We start from the raw sequence: 22564 nt of genomic DNA, 5'->3' as shown, positions 1-22564 counted from the left end.
TGAACCATTTTGGCTGCTAAAAGCGAATTATTATTTCAATATTTCACTTTCATTATTGATTGAACAAAAAAAAAATCTTACTTTAGTTTTTTTATATATCTTGTAGCTAGTGCCCCTTATACATGTTTAAAGTGAAAAATGTGAACAAGTAAAAACGTATTTTATAAGATACATGTCATTTTAACTGTGTAAAATGGCTGATAGAAAGACTAAGACTTTAGTATTTGATAAAAATAGATTTTCTTCTGATGTACCTCCAGGTTTTACTTTACTTATTTAAGATTAAAAGTAATACATATATTTCATTATCCTATCTAATCTATTTCATCAAGTGCTACTAGTGGTCATTAATCTGGGAAAGATGTGTAACATGGTTTACAAAATAAGTTACTCATACTTTGATGTTTGATAAAAAAATTAGAACTTTCAAATATTGTCCTGATTTCTAAAACTGAATACCAAACGCCAACTAAAAGAATTGCAATAACATAGACACAAAAATCACTGAATGGGGAAGCATATACATCTTCAAGATACCATTTAACATTACGCAGTTTAAAAGATAACGATGAATTAGTAAAACAGATGTGGATAAACCTAATTTAGAAAATTCTAAAAGAGATAATGAAAATCTGGTTTTTGAATTGAAATGTTAAAAGAAAGAAAAAACAATTACATAAAGAAAACAACAAACTTTTATATACTTAATATAATGTCTTTGGAATTAAAACGAAGGCATTAACTATAAGGAATGATTAACATTTTTAAACTTTTGTATACAAGGTATGATTGTCTTGCGGAGTTGTGCCCACCTTGAATGAGTGAGGTCGCGGGTTAAATCCCCGTTAGGGAAAATTAAGGATACAAAATGAGTATTTTCTTCATGCGGAACTTTTCAAAATCACGTTGAAAATCGGACTCAGCTTGTTGGTATAACATGAAATAGAATAAAAATTCATATTGCATAAACTTGTTCTCGTTCTTAATGTGTCACTGGACTTAAACAGACATCCATCATCATCACTAAAAAGGTTTAATAAATCAGGACAAGTGATTCAGTTTTCTTTTGAATTATGGAAGATTGATATTTGTTACAATTCATGTAATCCAAATAATTTTGAATTATTCTACACAGTAAGGGAAACATTTTTGTCGATATAGTGTTTTTGTTTTGTTTAATTCCAAAGTGCAGCGAAAGGAAACCTAGATATTTGTAAAAACATCACTACCTTTTCAGACATCCTACAGGAAAGTGGAAGGACATCACGATTATCTGATGTGGTGCAGTATGATTAGACAGAAACAATTGCAGTTTTTCACTTTTATATCTTCATTGCTTTTCTTGGCATGAAATTTAATCATAATATGACATTACTAAAATGTAAAATACAAAAATACTACCGAACTCCAAGGAAAATTCAAATCGAAAAGTCCCATATCAAATGTCATCAAATGCCTAAACACATCAAACGAATGGAAAAACATACAACTGTCATATTCCTGACTTGGTACGGGCATTAATTTTCCTGGTGTAGAAAATGGTGTATTCCACCTTGTTTTATTGCTAGGTTAACCTTTCAATTATCCTAATACAATGTATGTACAGGAACACTGTGTACATAATCATTCAAACCATTACTACGGTTTACTACCATAAGACGTAAATGGTCTTCGTCATATTTGGAATGACTGTTTGTAATGTTAAATTTTTTGTCATTGATTTAACTTTCCAACTCTTTCCAAACGAGCGACACTGATGAGTCATATATAGACAAATTTGCGTTTTGCTTTCACAATTATAAGCCTGATATCTTATATGAGTCTTTACAACAAAGAGGTTCACTGGTTGTGAACGCTTCGTATCGAGTGTATCACTAACCATGTTATCAGTGTCACTGTGCTGACATGACATCTTTGATATGGTTAATTTTTACAATCTGTAAATAAAATTTTCTGAATCATATAGTTCTGACCACTAATGTTTTTCTCCCCCGGATCGGCATAGAAGGTCGTAGCATGAGTTGTCCTACATTTTGGATTTATTTTGTTTCAATGCTCGTAAATGCATTATTTAATATGTCTTCAATTTTTTTTTATTAGAACGCCACTAATAATTTGTATGTGACGAAACGTGTGTCTGGTGTTTATTTTCAGCCTAGTATCTTTTGATGATTTTTGAACGTAACTGACTAGGGCTGTCAATAATCAGACTGCAACCTTGAGACGAGATTTTGTTCCTTTTTCTATGCACTTTTTGTTATTTCACTTGTCTATATAAAAGGGGAATGAGTATAGAAAACAATCACCTTTGAAGATGTCAATCTGTCTGATCCAAGACCGGAGATTCTTCAATGCTATCTCAGTTTGTTTTATCCTTAACATAATTTGGTATTGATTGCAGATCTCAGATATGTTTGCCATCTCATGTCTTTACTTATAGTCGTTATTTAAATCTTGTCATAGGTTATAGGCACTTGTCTGTTGTTCGAGACCATATGTTGACCTATTCATTATTAGGATAAAAATAAATGTCTGCTAAATGTTTGATATCCTCAATAAAAGTTGTATCTGTACTTGAGTATTTTGATTAAAATTGGAGTTACAAAATGAAAACACGTCGTGATTTTATTTTCTGCATTGATGAATTGTTTTGCGTATGAATGCTCATGTATGAAATCTAATCGGAAAGTCCATAATCACATGACAAAATCAAATGACAAAACACATCAAAAACGTATGGACAAGAACTGTCATATTCCTGACTTGATACAGGCAATTTCAAATGTAGAAAATGGTGGATTAAACCTAGTTTTATAGCGTTAAACCTCTCACTTTGTTGACAGTCTCATCAAATTCTGTTATATTTACAATGATGCGTGAACTAAACAGACATAATAAATAAAAAAGTCAAAATATGGGTACAGCAGTCACCATAGTGTAATAATTTTATAAGGAACAATTTAACAGAACACAAAAAAATCTATCTACAAACACATTCATTGATTCGCGTGTCTGACGTCAGAAAATTTTATACGTCACATATTTTTGTCTTTCAATGTTCATACAAAAAAATTTTAAATTTCACATGGGCAATGTTAGTCAATGAAGTCTGCTTCATGAGAATGAATGAACAACTCGACAAGAAGGAGGCTACATTTGGTTCATGTATGGATGAAGATGAAAAACATGTACCTCAAATGTAAGAAATATTTTTCAATAATACAAAATCTAGCATATTGATGATATCCGTTCTCGGATTTATGTTTGTATCAGAGTTTTTTTACGGATGGTTATCCCTTTCTGAATCTGTGTTGACCAATCTATTCTAATGAAACATAGTTGAACTTAGTATAGTTTTTTAATTTGTGTTTATAGTTTTGTACCTAAGAATATGTCTGACGATGGTAGAGAGATCAAAAATGTATATACACTACACGGGAAGGGGAGCTTTTAAGTATCCACATCCAATCCACATCGTCACTGGAGTAGCTAGTTTCACAGTATAACACTAAAACCTGATTTTGATCGCTGATAGAATAGATGTTGAAATTTGAAAAGTTGTTTTGTGGAGCATTGGACAGACCCAATAATATAATGTTGTTTGTAAAGAAAAATATGTAATTTTTATCCAAAAGGAGTGAAGGAAGAGCATGTTGTTCATGTCTGGTGGACATTCCAAATGAACTTACATTTTGCCTATTGTATGGCATTTAATTTTTTTTAAGGAGTTTAATTCGCTCGATTTTCGAACAGCATCATTTAAGGAACACCTAGACAAATTGATAAGGAACTTTTAGTTTTGAATTTTCCTTGGAGTTCGGTATCTTTGTTATCTGACTTTTTTAAAACTAAACTTCTAAAATTGATGCGACTGTCATACAAGTGAGATGTTAAGCTAGCAACAAAACGAGGTTCCACCCTCTATTTTCTACATAAGAAAATAAGAGTACCAAGTCAGGAATATGACCGATGTTATTCATTCGTTGGATGTGTTTGGGCTTTTGATTTTGCCATTTGATTTGTATACTTACGACCAATCTTAGTCGTAAATGTTTTTGTGAAATCGGCTGTAGTTTTTTTGTGATTGTACTTTCTACTTAGGTTACTTTGATGGTCTCATGGACCATTATACATCTGTGATTCGTAATATTTTTGTAAATACGTGTACAGGGGAGTAGTTTATGTATGCGTTGGTTCAAAAATTTCCTTGTCATTATTATAATCATCAGACTCTCGACCGATTCACATAAAAAATATCTTTACATTTTAAACCACATTATTTTGAGAGTTGCCCTATACTCTTACATAAACCAAACTTCGTAGTTTTTCAGAATTTAAAAGACTTGAATTATCTGAACATACTGACATTCAACTGCTGAATGCAGGATCTGATTACCCTTCCTGTATAAAACCCAAAGATTTTATGAATAATGATATAAACGGTTTGATGGAATTTATAACATATAGAATTTCGCATGGACATATTTTCTTGCAAGATTCAGATTAATTAAGCATCAATCATCAAAGACAATTAAAAAGTTGACTCATTCGTTTTATCTATTAGATATCTGTTAAAGTTTAAGAGGAAAATTTAGAATTTCATGATTGTTAAAACACATTTTAAATTTATACTGAAATTAACCAAATAGGACCTATTTCTGATTATGAAGATCCCTAACTTCGGAACAACAGTTCAAGATGTATAGAAGCCGTTCAATAATTTCAATGAAAAAGAAACAATCTACAATAATTTCTGTGGAGAGATCCCATTTACGATGTTGGTGTTGAGAGGCAGCAGTTTGTACGATATATATTTTTTTTCTACTTTCAGTTGTCTTGTTAATTTTTTATTCGGTGTTGTCTAATGAATATCCATACCCTCCCTTTTGATGTTGTATTTACGTGTATAGTCATACCGATTATCTTGAAGGCGTTTGCTGATATGTGTACTCATCCTATTCATTCATGTTCTACCGAAAATTAAAAAAATAATAACTAGCTATTAGTATGTATTTTTATACAATTATAAGCCATTGTGATGCTACATCAGGGCGTTATAGTCATTATATGTTGGAATTACATAAGGTCATACTTTTCTCGACTGTTTACTACAATCCCCTTCCCTTTCATAAATGTGAACTACCGAATTAGACTATTTACCGGATTTGTTATTACATAAGCAACACGACGGTTGCCACATGTGGAGCAGGATCTGATTACCCTTCCGGAGAACCTGAGATCACCCCTAGTTTTTGGTGGGGTTCGTGTTGTTTATTCTTAAGTTTTTTATGTTGTGTCGTGTGTACTATTGTTTGTCTGTTTGTCTTTTTCCTTTTTAGTCATGGCGTTGTCAGCTTTTTTATTCGATTTGTGAGTTTGACTGTCCCTCTGGTATCTTTCGTCCCTCTTTTATGAAGTCATAACACTAAACCTGCTGGATGCACATATATAAGAATAACGAGAAGACACAGATAAATAGTTTTATTGAAAACAGAAACCTGACAATAAAGAAAACTTAAATATTCTTTGTCAAATATTTCAAAGACAACCCATATGATATGTAAAGCATGTCCATCTGAATGAATAATGTAAACAATGATTAAAGATGACAATTTTGTGCGCAATACGATGGACGAAAAGAACATTTAAGTTGACTTAATTTTGAAGATTAAATCCCTATTATTTAAATATGAGATTTGAATAAATTAAGTTGAAACGATACATCAGTGTATGATATATTTCCTATAAGCATTTGACTATTTTCCAGAAAAAAAAGTATTATTTCAAAGTTGTAGGCCAAACTAGTCGTAATTGAAAGACGAGTAATTATAATTCATCATTCTCGACTTTAAATTCTGTTTCAGGAGCGGTAAGCATAAAAGTATTTTCCACTTATTCATCCAATATGCATTGATTCAATTAACTGTTAATGCATTCCATTTCCAAACAAAAGCAATTTCTTTACTTGTTGTGATGTGAAATTTAAGTTAAATAATGATAAGTTTGAATCTCAAAACCTCAAATGAATGCTTCAGAGAAAAGGTAACTTCTCTTTACAAGTAAGTCTAAATTTGCTTTACATTGTATGTGCTTCAGAGACTTATATTTTCTATTTTTACTGAATGCATACAGACAATCATTTACCCCCCCTTTTTTTCCCGTTTAAACAGCAAGAAAACCGTGATTTAGTTAAATGTTGTAGTGAAAAAGTTGTTAAAAAGTATAGGTTTGCTGTGGAGTGGTAAATTCGGCTTTTGTTGCTGTTGATTTTTAAATTATTATCTATCATATATTATTTGACGAATAACATCTTCATTGTACTATTCACCTTCATGTTTAATTCAAATAAAACCTACAGTGTACATGCAATACATAATGCACTGACAATCGTGACAAATAGCTTAACAACTGAACAGAAAACATCTTCTTTTTGATATCTCTTACAAATTAAGCATAATCCAATGTATCTCTATGAGAGATAACTTAACCGAACACAAATATAATTCACAATATCAGTTTCTGGTCTGTTTATTTTATCAATGAGGGATAAATCATGCAAATGTGTTGTTTGTGTAAGAAGAAGGTCCAGCTTTACAAGAATAATTTATATCCTTAAACATGTATAGGACGGAAAAATAAATCAGAGGGTATACAATCAAATAAAACACGAGAATAAGTCAATAGTAAAACGTAATTAAAAGATCGAAATATTCTAGCGCACTGAACTAACTTCTATTAAAATTATATGTTTCAGGCACTTAATGTTCGTTTTAAACGATTTTAAATTTAAATCGTGTCACAAATTGGCTTCACAACCACGTGACTAGAGGTCAGCAGAAGTGACCAATCAGTAGTCTCCGTATGCTTCTTTTGACAGGAATGGATTGGAATCATAAGACTTTACCCTGAAAGAAAAAGAAAATATACTTCCATCAAATGCATTAAAACACAATAAATAATACAAAGACAACTAGCGTCAGCATCTGGTCTTCAACAATGGATACGTGTATCTATACAATATACTGAGCTCTAAATATCCTCAAGTCGAGACGAGTAACAAAATGTATGATATCATGTAACAGATTCTACCAACTAGTGTCTTAGATTCACGTATTACAAGAAATTATTACACTTAACAAATATATAAACTTTACCTGTCACTTCCCGTGTTAAATATATATCTTCTCGCAGTAGTATGCGTAAATTAATTAGAAGATACCAAAAGGACAACAACAAAAAAGACAAAACCTTGAACAAAGAGAACCACGAGAAAAAGATTAAAGACAATCTACAAACCATTTTAACTCGAATTAACAGAAATATGGAGTACCCAACTGTTTCGTGTACATTCTATATATTTTCAAATTGATACAGATGTTAATTTCAATTAATTTGTGAATTTCGTGACAAACACGTTTATGTCATGCTTCATGCCGACTCATCGATAAAAACAACTTTTGTTTACAACTTTACGAAATGATTAATATGATAACTAGTCTAATTATATATCGTAAATTACACTGAATTTTACAAATTTCAGATAGTATCATCCTGGATCAAAGTCGTATCAATCACAGACTCTTATAAACACACCAATCAAAAGAAAAGCATACTTTTATAAACGAGGAAATGGAAACCTGATGTTCAGGAAGCTGTACTTAACTCGTTTGCCTTTAGAACCTAGATTCCATCTGTTCAAATAATCAGAATGAATTAAAAAATATAATGGATTAATTCACCATTGGAATATCAATTACTCTCGAGAGTTTCCCAATGTACAGGTTTGGAGATTGTCATTTCGAATTAAAACTGGACAAATCATGAACAATTTATACCAATTTCAGACCTTGAGTTCCCGAGAGTTTACTTAAATACGGGTGAAGGTTTTGAGATTATTATAGGAATATATCATTCCAAACTCAAACTGGACAAATCATAAACCAATTTCAGTCCTAAAGCTCCCGAGAGTTTACTTAGGTGAAGGTTTAGATATTACTATAGGGATATATCATTTCAAACGTTAATTCACAAATAAAGAACAATTTATACCAATTTCATTCCTGAAGTTCCGGAGAGTTTACATATAGGGTGAAGGTTTATTTAGAGATTAGTATAGGGATATATCATTTCAAACGTTTACTTCACAATTCAAGAACGATTAATACTAATTTCAGTGCTGACGTCATTGAAGATTCAGATTCGATATTTTATTATAGTCTTATTACTTGCATTACATAAATATACACCACTCGCCAGGTACACTCAATAAATAAACCACTTATATAGAAACAACCGAACAAACAAATTTGTCATGCTTTGCCCGAGTCTTTTGCTACTTATTTCAGTACAATTTCACTTTGATAGTTGTATATAAACAAAGATCTGTTTAGTTTCTTTGAATGTATAGTTTAAGATTCATAATAAGTTGAATCTTTAGTATTGAAAATTATCAAGATCTTTCTTTTTTATCCAAAAAAAAAAAAAGTTTCTTGTTCCTGCAGAAGTGTGCGACTTGATACATGTAATATGTTATACAGTGATATTCTAGCTTTTTTTTCTTCACCACTCATATTTTTGCATCATCTTTCCAAATGTTAACATTTGCTTTTCGCTACGCTCCTCCGTGACCTATTCATTTTGCAAGTTTAACACAGAGATGGATACCTTGTTTTCTGACAGCCCTCTCACAATATGTCTTTATTAGCTTTTCTAATTAGTAAAGTACTGATTGTGCCATTAAACGCCCATTTGATTTGATATATTTATTTCCACACGTGAACAATTATTTGAAATGAAGACAATTACCGTTTGGTGCAAACAAGCAATAATTGACAATAAATATATTTTACTATCCACATTTTTCCTTCTGATTGTAATTTCGAATTGTCATTAAATATAAAATACAAAAGTTGTCTAGATAGCGGGTTCTAAATTGATTTTAAGGACTTTGCTATAACCATTCAGTGCTCACTAAGCGGACAAAAATAAAGTGAAAAAAACTAATATAAATCTCTATGAAGATACTTTTACCGACTATAAAACCTACTCTATAACATGAAAGTACAACATTTAGATATAAACTTTTGCGTTTTTCAACAATAAAAGAAAACTTTGACCTTATATTTAACTCAGTTCAAAACAATTACATATGGATATGGTATTTCGAGATTTTAAAAAGGTTAAACAATTAATAACCGAGTAAATATGTAAACAAAGCTTTGATAAAATGCTGACGTACAAAGTGTAATTAATGGTTATAGACCGAATCACTCGAGCAATATATTTGCATGTAATATTCAATTGCTATATTGCTATTTTAAGAAGACTTATTAAAAACAATTTACAGGCTTTTAATAACATCTTGAATCCAATTAACTGATAAAAAAGAAGAATCACGGACTTATCGTTCTTTTCATTTAAGTAAACATCGATTTTACACCGTGTGCTAATCATATATCTATATTACTAAATTTAGAAAATTTAGAGACTTTTTTCATGAGCTGCAACTGGTTTAAAACTAAAAAATATCATTACGTATTGTGGTATTCCATATGTTTGTTTCGTTAAATTGTACATAAAAATATCAATTCGCTATTTTATAGATTCGTAACTTTTAAAAAAAATCTAGAGTAAAATACATGTTTACCTTTTTTCATTCTGAAATTCAAGTGAGAGATTTTAGCACTATAATACCTGGTTCAATCAACCATTTTCTACATTTTAAAATGCCTGTAACAAGTCAGAAATAGGAAAATTGTTGGCCATTCGTTTGATGTGTTCTATCGTTTGATTTTGCCATTTGATTAGGGACTTTCCGTTTTGAATTTTCCTCGGAGTTCAGTATTTTTGTGATTTTTCTTTTGTTCGCTTTATTTCGTCCTTTCATAATCCGTTTTAAAGTTAAACAAAGACCTACACATTTAAGCACCTCAGCGTATCTAAATGAAACGATTGAAGCAACAACAAAAATAAATATTGAGTGACATACAGTGATCCTTTGTATATCAGTTTAAAAAGGACAAAATGAAGATTCAATTTAAAGTGTTGATACATTGTATGTCTTTTTGTATCGTCTAGTTAACTGTCTCATTTGTTTTCGAATACGCTACATTTCTTTTATTCATTAGGCTACATCTTAGTATCCTTGGCTTACTTTTGTGTGTAAGCTTAGTCCTTGATATTGTTTAACATTGTCTTCAAGTGGGAGGTTTGACTAGCATTTAAACCATTTTTTCTAAAAATGTCCTGTACCAATTAAGGATTATGACGGTTGTTAAGATATATAGTTCGTATTTTGGATTAGTTAGCGTATTTTTTGTTTCATTTCTGTGTTCCCGTTGTTCGATTTTATCCTCTAATAGTTCTGTGTTTCCCGCTGTTTTACTTGCAACCTGAATTTGTTTTCTCTGAATTGATTTATGACCAGTGACCACTGGTATACTACTGTTGCCTTTATTGACCCATATTCGTGTGATTTAACACACACACTTATTTTATCTTATCGGTCAAACCGTTAAAGAGTTTTTGAATTTCACAAAACAAATTACAGTTACCGCATACATTTTATAAGTATGCCTGTAAATCCTTTTCTGTTCATATGGAACTGACATTACTCCGATGTTGAAAATAATTCAAGCAGACCAATTGGCAACACTTTCACCTTACTAAAAAGAAACGGGTGTTGTTTTATTCATAGAAGTGTATATGGTCGTTATCGAAACATGCCCCGCCTTTAGGCTGAATTAAAACATGGTTACATTTTTTAAAAAAATCGACCGATCGCAGTTAAAACCATGACAAAGTGTGGTGTCCGCTTAGTTTTGAGGGATATACTGTTAGCAGCAATGGGAACGTTAACTATAATACTTATTGTAGAAAGTTTCCACGCCAACTACACGTTAAAATTCTTTGCAAGAACTCTCAGTTAAGGGGTTCGTATGTGGCCTTGTTGTAGACAAAATATATGTCCCCATCCAATAGACTCTCATTTTGCAGTGGCATTTTCATTTCCACCGACCGTCATATCGGTCGACATATAGTAATAGGAGGACATACTTATTGTTTTTATATCTAATTCGTGCAAGTTCTAAATATGCGGGAAATATTTGCCACTCGAAGTTAAGCAACCAACAATCAATCAATAGAACCATGTTTGTCATATAAAGATATGCGGCAATTGAGACAGGTATCCACCTTATACCTTTCAATTATATATATATACGAATGTCATTTAAACGACAATAAGGGTTGGCACTGAAGAAACGACTTAAACTCGATGAATAGTACATTTACTAAACTCACACAAGTCAGAAAAAACGTAATAAGCTGTATATCTTAATGTATGTGTCCTTTAAATAATTTAGTAGTGATGAAAGATCTGTCCTTGGTAGTTGATGTTAAATGATTCGAACAGTTTTTTGGGGACAATTAGGAGTTTAATGTATGGCACAGACAACTAACTGTTCTTGATTAGTCTTTGCCTGTTGTCTTTTTGTCGTTTGTCTTTTGTCTTTTGTGTTTTGAATTTTCCTTTGACGCAATCAGTAATTTTCCTATAAGTCATATGTATTTTTTTTAGAGTGAAGAAAAACCATCTTATGGTATATTTGATGATAGATATATTATCACTCATTTACTAAGTGATTTAAAGGATATGATAAATGTCAAATATTGACAGAAATATCAATAATTTAAAAGCAAAATTTGTTAATGGCGGGTATCCCATTCTACAATTAATATCCGGAATATCACTTAAACACGTGATACAACGGAAACAATAGATAATATGACATCAAAATGACCTACTATGATGCCTCAATGATGATAATCTATCAACAGAATTATTGTTTTACCGGAAGTTAAGGGGTCGCCCATTATTTACGATAATGTAACTTGTATTTTGCATCAAAGTTATTACCACTAGCAAATAAAACATCGTAAACATGACTTTTGTGGTATCAAAAAGGTTGTTTTCTTCATCATGAAGTTAGACGAAACTGTCACCAATCAGTAAAAACATTTAACGTAATATTTAAAATTATAGGGCAAGATGACATACACACATATTAATATATTTTAATTGACATGTGTGGAGCATGATCTGCTTAGCTATTCAGACACATGAGACCGCCTTTTTTGGTTGAGATCGTGTTGTCGACCTTTAGTTTTCTATGTTGTTTATTGTATACTGTAGTTTGACTTCTTGGTGTTTTCTTTTATGTTTTTTTTTTGCCATCACGTTGTCCTAAACTTACAAATGCGTAAGAGTTTGAATATCCCTGTACTATGCAGTGTCTTCAGCATCTCTTATTTTACGTATATGATTAAATGAAAACATAGAGATTGTAATTCGTTCAATTTATATATATTATAATACTTTAAGTCAGGAAAATGGCCATACAAATATGTTATATCGTGGTTCGTTTCTGTGTTTGTTACATTTCAATGTTATGTTACTGTTGTGTCGTATCTCTGCTCTTATATTTGATATGTTTCCCTCAGTTTTAGTTTGTAACCCGGATTTGTTTTTTTCTCAATCGATTTATGAATTTCGAACACGGTATGCTACTGTTGCCTTTATTGACATTAAAATGCCAAATATTAATTAGTAGCATTAAATACGAGGGGAACATTTTACTCAATCCAATGACTCTCCGGGAGACATTTTTGCAATGTCAGCCGAACACTGGACATTTTTAATTTGCAAAACACTCATTTGCAAATCCGCAAACGGCTGTCCTTAGAGCTACACTGCCGAATTAAATGGGATTCAATAAATCTATAGCTTTTTTGCTATTATTGTTGAATATGTTTTGAAATTTGAATAAGACAAACATGGGATTTACATAATCCCATGGAACAGAGCAAAATTAGTTAAATCCCATGGGAATTTTGTTTGGTTCCATGGGATAATTGTAGTTCACTCTTGCAGGCCAATCAAAATCGACATCGACAATTTAAAAGTTCTACATTTCGCCCTCGTACCCTTTTCACACACCATCAACACAAAAACATACATCTTGCTCCACGTATTTATGTTTGTTGTAATGACTTGTACGTTTGTGTATACATAAAGTCATATTTTAATACTTTCAATTCACATTCAGTTTGATGAATTAGATAACATATTAAATAGAGAATGGAATATCTGAGTATTACCTTGCAACAAATAACCATGTCAACCGTTTATGTATTTGTGCTAACGCGTGGTGAAACTCCAGCGTGTAAAGTATATTACTAATTGAATTAAAACTGGCACGTATCATGCTTTGTGTTTATATTTCATCTTTATGTCTTTCGTTATTATTTTCAATGTATGCTGCTAATGTATCAGTTATTGATGAAGTCGAATGTTCGGGCGCCATTAATTTCGATTAGAAAAAAGTATCTGAAGGGACTCATATGGTATCAAACACCTTGACAAAAATTAGTTTGGTTCGTTAAGTTTTTATAATATTTTAGCAAAACATTAACTTTGACCATTTGACAAAAATATGAAAAATTCTACAACCTTTGAACCACACACTATGTAGAAAATATTTCAATGAATATATAGCAGTTTGACAAGCACTCATTTTTGATGATATGCCCTGTAATGAGATATCCAGACTGAAATATCAACGTCATGGTAATTAAAAAAAAAAGAAAAAATGACAAAAGACAAGCATCGTTCTATAAACAAAGATTCGAAAACTATAGGATAACAACTGGTGGCAATTACGTGTGCTCCTGAATTTAAGTAGATCGTACCCTTAAATGTGATACCCTTCGCAAAGCAGTCATGATAGTAATGTCCAATTCGGTGATAAGTTTCATTCAGTGATTACGCATTTATTTAAAAAAAAAGACTGGATTAAGGTTGATACGACAATTGTAGAACATCCGTCGTCATCTGTGAAACAGATATTTCATAAATTTCAACCTACTACGTGATACCGTATCCGTATTTTGAAATGATGACACTTGGAAATATTGGTTAAGCAACGTCCTGATAAACAACAATTATATATCAAAGATATCGCGATAGGAAGCCCAAGCTCTGGAATATTGTATCAAAAATATTATCTAAAAGCAGTCGCTACTGGATAGTTGTTGTATAGAAATTGAAAGTTCACAGTAATTTGTTTTTTAATGGTTTTTTTTTTTACTCGGTCTAAACATATATTTTCCAAGAATATAAAATGAAACAATATCCCGTAGATAAAAGTGCGACCTGCAAGCATGATAAGTCTATATCATAATATGGTATTATTACAAACTATGAACATACCCGTATCCGTTTCTGAAATATTGCTGTAATCCTGAAGGATATCCCATAAAACTTCGTTTACCATATCTGAATGGAAGTTTAACTGTGCGTTTAACGAATTGGAATGGGCTAGAATTAAAACAGTCACAGTCCATGTTATATTTCAATGGATTTATCCCTTCAGCACATAATTCTAGACAGTCTAGCTGTATATTTCTGCCTTGACTTATATGAACTAATAATGCTAAGAAGACTGTTACAATTCCAACGTTCTTTACTGTATTCATTGTTTAAAGAGTATCTGAAAAAAAAGAATAAAACATCAAATTTAACTTTTATACCCTTTTTCTTTTCGTTCCATTTAATAATCAAAGAAATCTGAAGACGCAAGACAGATGTTGTCTTTATTAAAATGAATTAATAATTATTTTATTAAATTTTTATTACTGATAAATATATAATTTTTACCTTGCTCACTCAACCAAATCATCTTTAAAAGAAAGAAACAACAGAAATGTATGAATTATCAATATGGTAGTGATATCTGAAAATTTTCATATATTACAAGGATTTTTGTGACTTAATTTACATCTCTTGCATCTGTTTTTTTCGCTGTTTATATGATTTAGCAATTTGGATAAAAAAAAAATCTCTAAAAATGGCAAAACAAAATTTATACCTTAATAAGTATTTTCTGGAAACTCTTAAAACACGAATATAATTCGACCCAAAGTGATTTACATTAGATGAAAATTTTGTTTTCTAATCTTTTATATTAATTGTTTAACATGGGTATGTTGTACATGATAAACTAAACATCAATAAACAGAAAATTATAAACTTATTTTATTGTATTGAATGCTTTTCATCTTTAGTTTTTCATGTACCACTGTTCTACGTTCTATATATAAAGAATCTATTTTGTAAACTGTAATAGGAGTTTATCTCTAAATTAGGAAAAGTAAAATTACAAATATACTGAACTCCGAGGGAAATTCAAAACGGAAAGCACCTTTTCAAATGACAAAATCAAATGATCAAACAAACCAAACGAATGGACAGCAACTGTCATATTCCTGACTTGGGACAGGCATTTTCAAATGTAGAAAATGGTGGACTGAACCTGGTTTTAAAGCGCCAAACCTCTCACTTGTATGACAGTGTATCAAATTCCATTATATTTACAACGATGCGTGGACAAAAAACATTATATGTAAAATTGTCAAAATAGGGGTAAAGCATTTATCATCGTGTCACAATCTCAATCTGAACAAAAAACAATAAATTTAAAAAAGAATCACAAAAAGCATAAATCAAATTTAATTACCAACTCCATTCATTGCGTACTTATTTTTGTATTCTAAATACCCATAAATGATGAAATATTTGCAGTCCTGCGACTGAATGGCTAGGTTCACATTAACTCTGGTGTAAAATCGCGTGTTTGACGTCAGAATGTAAATGCTACACAGGTAGATATATAAAATAGTTTTGTCGTTCAAAGTATTTTCAAAATTATAATAGAGCAATAAATTTTCATAAATTTTTCTAAGTTTCAAATTTTAGCAAAACAAGAATTTCGTGCAATATTAGATAAAACCAAACATTTCAACTCAATGCATATTTTTGATCTAAATGCAGAACTGTACAACAAAATATACAGTTCCGACCGTGCACTCTCTGAAGTTGATAAGATACTTACATATCACATACTGTAATATGTGACATTTTGTCCAAAACAAATGACGGAAATCTATATCCTGTCCACCTGCTTACCTTTAATATATATACAATTGATTGGCACAACAAAAGGGCTTTACTTTTAGATTGCAATGGAAGCTCAACAGCCAAACCATATAAAATCTTTATATAGACGACGGACTGACATAGATAATTACTGCACCTGTCGCCTTTTTGTCGCGGGATCATGAAATCCAAAATAATAAATCTTATATGTCAACGGCTACTATAATAAAAAAATTTCTGCTATTGGTTCACAATCTTTAAAACGACAAATGAAGTCTAAATTATAGTTTCCGTAAAATATGTTCGTTATTAACCACAGACGAAAACATTCAAATAGCTTCATACTTAAAATATTTAATTCTAACGCATTTGCGTTCGGGGAATACCATATCACATAAACACGTAAAACTTATACATTTAAAAGTTTATTTTAATGAAAATCTGACTATATATTTAGATATGTGACTAAGGTTCCATTTAAACATTTCATTTAGCATTATAGATATTTCCCGTGATAAAATAGAGGAATTAAGGTTGGAACTAGTAACATGAGGAATTTAGATCTATAAATCCAGGCTATTGATTTTCGAAAACAGATTATTTGTTTGAATTTATTTACAATAAACTCCTCATAGATATCAGGATTAAAAATTTGAACGGCAGACGGTCGTTACCATGTGCTTGAAAATAGATTGATAAATAATTTAGTTCATGAGACGTAATTACATTTACTTCCGGAACCTCAAAATAAAACACTCCATTAAAGTACAAAACAATATCCTTATCATTTTTTTCATATTAGTTGAACTTTATCCTGATGTTCTGTAGCTAAGTGGTTTTCCTTGGTCCATGTCCGTCATTTAGGATTTTCGTAAATTGCTTTGTTATAAATTAGGCCGTTAGTAAATTCCCTATTAAATTGTTTGATATTTTCATGTAGGGGCCTTTTAAAGCCGACTATGCGGTATGGGTTTTTTCTCATTGCTGAAGGCCCTATGGTTGCCTATTATTACTAAAATCCACTCCATTTGAAATTTGGTGGATCATTGTCTTATTGTTAATCATACTACATCTCCTTATTTTTATATTCTTAGATATTAAACACATAAATCAATGTAAAGCCTTGGTCACACCATACCGGATAGCACGAACGGACGCCTAACGGATGAAAATAAAAGTTGTCCGTTGAAAAAAGTGTTATCCGTTGGGAGTCCGTTGATGTACTGACCGAATAAAACGGACGTGTAACAGATGCATAACGGACACACACCGGATACGCAACGTACGAGAAACGGACACGTACCGGACAGAACGGATGTCGAACGTACATCCAACGGACGAGTACCGCATAAAACGGACATCTAACGGAAGCGTACCGGATAAAACGGATGAACAAGATATACGGAAAAATCAAATGCGACAATAATAAAACATGTAAATCGCATAAATATCCAAACTGTTTCTGTGTTACTGGTTTTGGTTTGTTCTTCAAAATTCCGCCAAAGGGCAGTGTCTGCCCTGAATCAGAACTGTTTGATTGTTATGACGTGCCTATACTCTAAGATCGATTATGAATAATAAGAATTCATGAACCTTAAGAAATCTGACATACCAATAATTGGCATTTCTGACGCAAAATTTTCAATTGGCATTTATCCGTTTCAGATCCGTTCATCATCCGTTTTATCCGTTATACGTCCGGTAGAAGTCCGTTTCTCATCCGTTCAACATCCGTTTTATCCGTTAAACGTCCGGTAGAAGTCCATTGGTGAATTTATCTTCCAGACCTCCAACGGATGTATAACGGACACGTAACGGATACAAAACGGAAACGAAACGGACGAGTATCGTACAAAACGGACGCCTAACGGACGTTCAACGGACATTTTATCCGTTGGACGTCCGTTCAAAGTTTTGAACATGCTCAAAATTTTCCACCGGACAGAACGGACGTCGACGGATAAAACGTACGCTTAACGGACATGCAACGGATATGGACGGACTTCTAACGAATAAGAACGGACGTCTAACGGACATGAACGGATTGAAAAAAAGTTATCCGTTAGGCGTCCGTTCGAGCTATCCGGTAAGGTGTGACCGAGGCTTAACATTTGCTATAGAGAGAAAACTATTGCATGTTGACAAATAATCCAATTATTTAATATCTGTTATATGATAACTTAAACGCAGCGTCTGTTTCAAAATGATTAGTAAAACTTACAGATTTATGACAATGGAGTGTCAATTATATAATAATATTCGCTAGCATTACATTCAATTGTGCTAATAAACAAGATGCATCATTAAGAATCTATCTTTCCGTTATATTTATAGATGAACATTAAAGACAGGATTTCACTATTTTGTAATTGATTGTCTTTTGCTAAAAGAGCTACATGATAGATCATTTTCAATATTCAGATTCAGTTCAATGAGTTCTAAATGTTTTAAACCATCTCGGTGGTCCCGTGGTCGCCCAGCTGAGGTAGGTCATTGTGGTCGATCCAACGACTTATTTCGCCGCCAACTACTCAACATTCAGGAGTAAGAAAAAAAGACTTGGCTCCTTATAGTCGGAATATATGTCCGAGTAGGGTGTCTACGGGCTGTTATCTTCAGAAATAGCACGTTATAAATTATACTCAGCGGGATGGTCTAATACAGAGCAGGGTTCAAATTACAATTGTATTTAAAACATGTTCTCGTCCTACATATGCATTTAAATTTACAAGTAGCCATCCATCATCATCTAAATAGATGAAGGAAATACAAAGCCGTGTTGGAAAATTCTTAATTAATAAAACAAATTTAAACCAAATTTAAAAATGTCACATAATGTTTTCCTGTTGTATTAATGTTACGATTAAAGTTGTATAACTTCCTCTATGCTTTTGCAGGTTCTTGATTCGAGGGTTCATTTATTAAAGTCATTTGAAACGAATTTCTTTCAGTGATTGTTGATCGCAAGCTAATTAATTTTCGAGTTTATCGGATCGTAAAATTGTTAAACAATCTAAAAAAGCACCTGGCGAACATAAGAAATTTAATAGTGATCTGATAGAGTCGTGCTACTTCCCTCCCCCTTCACCCACCCTTACTGTCACATTTATTGATTAAACTTTTTATTGACAGTTGTTACGGAATTTTTTGTGTTAAATTTGTCTTTACGATTCAGTTTTACTATTCATCATTTGGTTCATGTTTGTTAACCGTCTTTCATCCCGGCTTTTCCTCGCACTTGTAATGTGTTGTGGTCGAAGTTCTAATTAGAAGTCTCGTAGTAAAGGTCACTGCGTATGAGAAATTATCGGCGAATTTGTGTACGAAAAAACAATCATTCAATTGCAGTTTATTTAGGTAGAGTTTGATAAAATAAAGAATTTTCGATTCTAGAAAGTTCACGAACACTTGTTTCATAAACTAAGCCGAGAAGTATATAATATATTTTTTTCTCAATTTGAAATTTCATATGACTTATGTAAAATCATAAAACGCTACTACAGAATACTAATAGTAACTATTTTTTAAAGCTTTTTTTTATCCGGAAGCGGCCTTTGAAATTCCTGTTTTTATTAGTGCTACTTATAAAACTTATATGTGTTGAAATATTAATAAAATGGGGTTGAAGTGAACTTAAGCACACTGATATATTACTTATCATACTCCTTTCTGTATTATCAAAGTTCAGTCGTAACATTGAAGGGCATTGCCATTTGTGAAAATGTTACAGGTAAAACGTATACAATTTTAAAATTCCCATAAACCTTTTATAATTCCCATTACTCTAGGTCTTTTAGAGCACTTAATAGGTTAGGTTACAACTTCTACGAACAATTGAAGAAGCAAAAGAAGTATCAAATGCCATTAGTCGAAGAAATAACAGACTATTGTAGCCTTAAAAGGAATAAATTGTTTTGGCAGCAGCATTTAACGAAATTCTATGAAGACAACCTAGAGGTTGAGAAACTAAACACCATCATCAATAAAAACCAAACGATTTAAAAGAGGGACGAAAGATACCAGAGGGACAGTCAAACTCATAAATCGAAAATAAACTGACAACGACTAGAAAAAATGAAAAAAAAACCAGACAAACAATAGAACACATGACACAACATAGAAAACTAAAGAAAAACAAAACGAACCCCACCAAAAACTAGGGGTGATCTCAGGTGCTCCAGAAGGGTAAGCAGATCCTGCTCAACATGTGGCACCCGTCGTGTTGCTTATGTTATAACAAATCCGGTAATCAGTCTAATTCGGTAGGTAACATTCATGAAAGGGAAGGGGATTGTAATTACGACGTAAGGAACATATTCGATATCATTTGTGAAACGGTTATTTCATAACGGTCAACCAACGCGTGATGGCGTCCGTTAAATTTTCGAAGGGGTGATTTTAACTTCACCATTTGGAACTATTGGTTTAATAGCTTCCTTGTGAGCAGCAAAAAACATTAAAGTGTGCTCCAAGTATTTAATGTTTCCTAAATGGGAACCATCGAGATACTCATTTGATGCGACTGTCATACAAGTGAGAGGTTTAGCTAGCTATAAAACCAGGTTCAATCCACCGTTTTCTACATTTGAAAATGCCTGTACCAAGTCAGGAATATGACAGTTCTTGTCCATTCGTTTTTGATGCGTTTTGTTATTTAATTTTGCCATGTGATTAAGGACTTTCCGAATTGATTTTCCTCTGAGTTCAGTATTTTTGTGATTTTACTTTTTTTGGTATATAAATATTCAGTAATCAGTCCATTTACCTCGTTATTTTTAATAAACTGTATTAATTGTCTACAACATAGCATGTACAAAATAAAACTTCTTATTTAGATGTAACACTAAATTGACCAAGACAACATATTGTGCTCTCATTTAGACAATTCTATCTGTAGCAAATAAAACATTGAATATGCTTTCTTTTTGTTGAATTTGATTGTGTAAACGGATTTAAAGCAATTTCATCAATGTTTCTTCCAACAAACAATTGAAGGGATAAGTATTTACAAAAAAATTAATGTAACATGCTTATGTAACTTTGTTGTTTTCACTTATTATATAACATAGTATTTATCATTAAATCAGTCGTTTTTACCCCTCTTAAATGTCTTAATATAACTGTATATGCATACACAAGAGAATGAAAGGTAATTGCATATATTACACATTATCGTTCGATTGATTGATAGTTTAAAAGTTAGTAAGATTTTCTTCTCATCCGTATGTGATATTGGTTGCATTTAAAAAAAAACATTTTTAATTTGCTTCTAATCAGGTCGACCATGTAGGTGATTGTTACAACCCCACTGAGATTCCTCTGTTTAAACCAGCGTAAAATCATCTAGAACTATTCACAAGCTTAAGTATACTTATTCTGTGTATGCGTTTCAACCTTTATATCTGACTGTAATAAGAATGTACTAAACATATATGTTGCATTAACATATTCTTATTTGAATCAATATGAACATTTATGGCACAAAACGTTACATTTATTTAAAGATCGCGGAATCATATGCCAATGAATTTATAGACGCATAGAAATTCTTGAAGTAAAATACTTAAACAATTACCCGCATAGCTAAATTGACAAGAAATGTTTGTATGCAACAAAAATTAAATCAGACAGAAATTATGCAATAGGAAAATAATACAACCAATCGACAAAGTTTAATATTGTACGCAAAAATGTGTTACAATTTAAGGTCTTTTCATTAATAATGGAATCACAGTACTGTACCATTCCTAACTATCTACACACGATACTAAATTTCTCAATTATTCCCTTTTTAATCCTTCATTTATTTGCGACAATAGCCACGTGCGTTTCAGATTTAGGCAACAGTACTTTACCACGGTTCATGTTTCATAAATTGATTAGGATGACATAAATCAAGGTAATAAATATGCAATCTCATAAACCCTTAAAAGAAGCGAGAGCGAGTTTAGTCTTAATATATTTTATTTGCTTAAATATTTAAAAGGGATAAGACACAAGTTAATCAAATTTTAACTAGTCTTTTCCCAGCGTGACTTGGTTCAGGTACGTCGACTAAGGATAAACATCTCCTAATAGGAGAAACGTCATAGGGGTTTGGATTTGAAATGACACCAAACCACGAAAAGTTTTGGGTTAACGACAACTGGAAATTATGATTTATTCCTGCTACATTCTTGCAAAAAAGCGTAAGTATCTATGAGAAATAGCGACTGCAGTGACAATCTCAACTCAATAATCATAACGGTTAGCACCCTGCTGTGTCCTTAAAGTGAAATAAGTGTTTGGGCAAAGTCAAACTAAAATATTACCGTGTATACCAAATCAAACAGTTGTTATGTATATAGTGAAAATAACTGCACGAAAGAAAACTATTGAGAAAAAAAATGCCTTCTTCTACAAAGTTGAATAGCAATTATATTGGTGGTTACAGCTAAAGAAAAGAACCGACAGAACATGAAATATAATACTTCACGAATGAAAGATATTTAAATGGAGCACATGAGATTGCGGTATTAGGTCGGTTCGTGTTGCTCAGTTTTTAGTTTTCTATGTTATTGTACAGTTATT

General features: G+C 31.8%; 1 long non-coding RNA gene across 1 annotated transcript in view; it reads right to left on the bottom strand.

The window, feature by feature from the left end:
• Window positions 1-5466: 5466 nt before the first annotated feature.
• LOC143064109 (uncharacterized) overlaps window positions 5467-22564 on the bottom strand; it is a 39530-nt gene continuing 22432 nt past the window's right edge. The window contains exons 2-3 of the long non-coding RNA XR_012975185.1: window positions 14270-14549; window positions 5467-6905 (exon numbers count right to left, since the gene is read on the bottom strand). This is a non-coding gene — a long non-coding RNA (uncharacterized LOC143064109). The remainder of the gene's footprint in view (window positions 6906-14269; window positions 14550-22564) is intronic.

Source organism: Mytilus galloprovincialis, chromosome 2 (genome assembly GCF_965363235.1).
Source record: "Mytilus galloprovincialis chromosome 2, xbMytGall1.hap1.1, whole genome shotgun sequence".
Classification (NCBI taxonomy): domain Eukaryota; kingdom Metazoa; phylum Mollusca; class Bivalvia; order Mytilida; family Mytilidae; genus Mytilus; species Mytilus galloprovincialis.
The sequence above is the reverse complement of the archived record's forward strand: the minus strand, read 5'-3'. Positions and strand labels throughout refer to the sequence as shown.